This window comes from Sinocyclocheilus anshuiensis, unplaced genomic scaffold (assembly GCF_001515605.1).
Source record: "Sinocyclocheilus anshuiensis isolate Anshui unplaced genomic scaffold, SAMN03320099.WGS_v1.1 scaffold329, whole genome shotgun sequence".
Lineage (NCBI taxonomy): Eukaryota > Metazoa > Chordata > Actinopteri > Cypriniformes > Cyprinidae > Sinocyclocheilus > Sinocyclocheilus anshuiensis.
Genome location: NW_015540881.1, coordinates 1,894,838 through 1,899,652, shown reverse-complemented (window position 1 = coordinate 1,899,652; position 4,815 = coordinate 1,894,838).

Sequence of the window (4,815 nt, the reverse complement as noted above, 5' to 3'; positions counted from 1 at the left end):
TTAACCCTCTTGCTCGTTGTCACTGGTTGAACAATGAAAACACTGTAAAAGTAGTTAATCAACAACAGTCACTCCCTGAAATAAAGCCAGAACATAAAGATAAGATTAAAAAACAACATTAATACAACATATAACAAGTACATCTGGAAACACTTGACACACTTAAGTGATTGTGAGACAATCTGAACTCATGGAAAGGCCATAATCAAATATAAAATGACAACAAAAGATAAAAGAAAATAACGATGTCACTTGTATGTTGTTTATTCTCCCAAACAGACAAGTATGTCTATAGATAAACAGATCTAAATTGTTTTTACATTCTGATCTTTTCTCATACACAAATCCACTTAGACTCAACTAGATCTGAAAGCCAGTGTGTCCCAACACTCTCCTTCCTCACAGTGAAATATGAAGACACGTGCCAAGTCTTACATTATAGTAGTACTGTGGCAAAAAGCCTAGAAATTGGCTTACTCAACACAAGAGTATCTGCAGTGTCCTTTCCAAAGAAACCAAGAGACACTGACAAGTGAAAGGAACATGACTTAATGTGTGCATACCACAAGAATGTACAGGATATGAGTTTAATCCTCCAGAAAGTTACGTTTTAATAAAGAGGGCATTTTCATATAGCAGCGTACTGTGATTCCTTTGGTCCCGCTCAAATCAAGAGTAAGGACTTCAAAAGAAGCAGAGGCTTACATACAAGATCCCTCAACTGTATATGAGGCTGTAGCTAATACAAAGACTTACTGACAGAATATGACCCTTTACTACCCTTTCTACTTGTCTCCTTGTGTAACTATATCACATGCACATCACTTCAAAAAGTTTAGGGTAAGTCATCTTTTTTTATTGTTTTTAATGTTGTTTATGCTCGCCAAAGCTGCATTTATTTTTTATCTAAAATACAGTAAAAACGAATATTAGGAAATATTATTATAATTTCAATTTGTTTTCTATTTTAATATATTTTAAAATGTCATTTATTCCTGTGATGGCAAAGCGTAATTTTCAGCAGCCATTCAAGGTCACATGATTCTTCAGAAATCATTTTAATATCATGATTTGGTGCTCAAGAAACATGCATTATCATCAGTGTTGCTGATTCATATTTGTATAATTTTGTGGAAACCGTGACACAAGTATTTTAGGTTTGTTTTGTAAAAATGTAGACTTACTACACTTTTGATCAATTCAATGTATCCTTGCTAAATAAAACAATTCATTTCTTAAAAAAAAATAAAAAATAAAAATCTTACTGACCCCTTTTGAAAGATGGCGTATTTTTCCCTCAAAATGTGTAATTCAATAGTGGCTGTAAGCAGCGGTATATAATTTTTCAACTGTATAATGCTTTCTTCTATCTCTGTTTAATGTACAGTACAGAAAAAAGTCATTTGCTGTCTCTGTTTGTTTTGTGACCCCACAGGAATATTGGGTCAGCAACTGAGTTTACAGCAGGACCACGTTTGTACGACTATCTAAAGAGGAAAAAAAAAGTTTGGTAACCTGTTTGAAAACAGTTATTGTTTTTGCATTCCCCATTAGGTGCTAGTATAATCGATAGCCTATATCTTTTATCATATTTTACTCCTAGTTTTTGTTTCAGGGAAACCAGCTGCATGAAGAATGCAACCGAATCACAGCATCAGGTATCTATCTTGTGTACTCTGGGCTGTACTGTATAGCATTACTGGACTGCTGTGTGGTTAGCACTGATCTGGGATCAGGGTGAGGTGATGAGGGCCTAGTATGCATTAGCGCTGACTACACAGAGACACAATGACTCATAATTTAGTGACCCTTGGGGAAGCCAATACCATAACAAGGCGAACTGGGTGTTTTTTTTTTTTTATTGCTGGAAGGCTTTAGTTTGTAGCCTTACTCAGATGTCCTTGTTTCCTGTAAAACAAAATACCTCCTTCACTCTTCAGGATGACTTGAGTTTAAATCATGGGTCATAAGTAAATAGTCCTCAGATGGCAGGTGGCTTTGAGAGCAGGGTCAAGGTCAGCATTATTCTCTACCAGAATACACATTAGGGAATTTTTGTAACTGAGTATTTGTATTAATATAATGACACCCTGTTAAATAATTGGAAAAATGTATCAAACCATTACAAAAATGTTTTTAAAATCTTTTTTTTTTAAAGCTGGATATGTTTTTTATTATTATATTTGATGCACAGGGCTTTTCATGGCCCATACTATATAATAAGATATAGGTGAATATGGAGCTAAAACTAAACCTCAGTTTTATTCAAAGGCTCAAACTGAGCAAAAATATGCAATTTAGTGCAGTTTGTAATATTTATATGTCCAAAAAGTAAGATTAAATTCTGATAGCTTGTAATGTAAATCACTGAGATCTTTATAACAATATAGCAGAATACTTACATAAAATGCAGATACATATCATTCTAAATCTCTCAATAATGTCTTAAGATGATACAATGCAATACAATACAGAGATGATAGAAAGATGTACAAACAAACATTCCTCAAAATCCAATGCATTGCATTTTAATGATTTTGATGTATGGATAATCAAGTGAACCTAAGCAAAAAGCTGCACATACCACTTGTTGTAGAATTATATTAAAAGGCATTTTACTTCATTAAAAAAAAGTATACACTGTCAATCAGATGACAGAAGTCATGTAATAGATCGTGTGCAACAGTTTTTCAGTAAGTTTTGATCATTTAGAGGTATTAGAAATTTGCATATCAAATATGATACAGTAGGTAAGTTGTAACTAACTAACTACACTAAAGACAACTGAAAACAAAGATGGATTGCTAATTTTAGAGGGGTTTTGGACTCTTGTCAGACTAATAGACCAGCTAGGTTAAACCAGATGAACACAAAGTTTGCTAGCTTGTGAAATCAGCAGGCTAAGATCTGCAAACCTCCTTATGCATTTTTTTATTAGATAATTCTCATTTAAAAAAACATACTGAAAAAGAGATTTATTACAGAACTGATGCAACGTCATAATTTTAAAGTTTCGACTTGATTGTAAAAGCTGAAAATGTGGGACTATTTAACCAAAGATCTAAATCATTTTAGTCTATCCAGTGCATCAGACAGTTTACATATAATACAGTACAGATGCCTTAGATCTGAAGTCCCTGGTATAATGAATACAAACAGCCACATCTCAAGCTATTATAATACATATTTGTTTTCAAAGGAAGAAACCACATATACACCCCTATATTAAATTTGATCTTCTTCACTGGTGAGAACAGCTGTCACTTCACATGTTTCAACAGTGAAACAAGGACCAAGAAATAAATGAGATTCTTCTCCATCTGGAAGCAATGTGCAATGGTATATACTAGAACCAACAAGAATCACCCCTGGATTTGTGCACCATTAAAACTAATGGATGTGGTGGAACAATTTTTTTTTCTTCCACACACATGTACATATAAGACCATATGGACACAAAGACATCTACATCTGCATTGAATCTACATCTTTTTCTGGCCTCTAGAATGTACGTTCTTATTTCAGAGTTTAGAAATGTAAACAGCACTTCAATTCACTATCCGTCTCTGAATTGTATAGCAGAACATTTTCTACATAGGAACCATTTGGCAATGCCTAAGGGCTCCTGTTAGCAGACTCGTATGTAAACAGGGGGAAAGCTAAAAGAAAGAAGTAAGATAACTTTCACATCTTAATCAAAAGCAGGTTGGGCAGACCTGGCGTGGTAGTTTTACTGTGCTTTACTGACATCTAGTGGCCACAGTATATTATAAATATGAAAATACAGGAGAGCGGTTGCGAAATAAAAGGGACAATGCAAGAATATTATGTGTAAGACACTTTGTGTCCTAAATATGCTAAAATGTCCAGAAAATAAATCACATAAAGGTATTGTATCAAAAACAGGACGCCCAAGTTTAAAGAAACGGTACCGTTGCTAACTGAAGCATCTGCCAAAGCAGCTTAGTTGTCTTCAAGGCTGGAGACATAAAGGGCAGCTGTGAAAAAAATCATAAAAGCTTAAAGCTTGCCAGCCAATTGACATTCAAAGGGCCATTTTTGTTTCAGCCTTCAAAGCTGGCACATTTCAACAAAATACCATAAAACTGACTATGCTGTTGGCAGCATTTGGGCACAATGTTTAAAACAGCGCCTACAGCACAACTAAGCAATTGTTATTTATGTGGATTAAAAATTTCTGTGGAATTTTGCTCTTTTGTGAAGAATTTTGGTTAACTGTGGGATTCTTTATGAGTCAACCATTCACTGTGGCCACCCACATTGTGGAAAAACACACTGCTAATCTGTACTAAATGTAGCCTAATATTTATAGCTATATTAAGCTTGAAATAAGCGTTTTGCTTATTACAATAAAAGGTAACAATTTTTCCTGTTACCTGACTATCAGAAGAACAGCAGAAGTTAAAGAAATCACAATCAATGCGTGATATAAGAAGTGCTTTAGTACTCATAGGTAGAAACATATTGTTCCTTTACGTCTTATTGATGGACTGTTCTGTTTTTTTTTTCCTCATTACTACAACATTCAGATGACAATAAAAAAAATAAATGGGTACAAAATAAACAAAGTAAAACACTCACACAGATCTTTAACATTCACCACTGTTCAAAAGGGGCCTGTTTTTATTTAAATGGATCATATGATGCAATTTCAATTTGTCCTTTCTCTTTGGAGTGTTACAAGCTCTTGGTGCATAAAGAAGATCTGTAAAGTTGCAAAGACTAAAGTCTCAAATCCAAAGAGATAATTCTTTATAAAAGTTAAGAGTCAACCACGCCTACCTAAAACAGCTT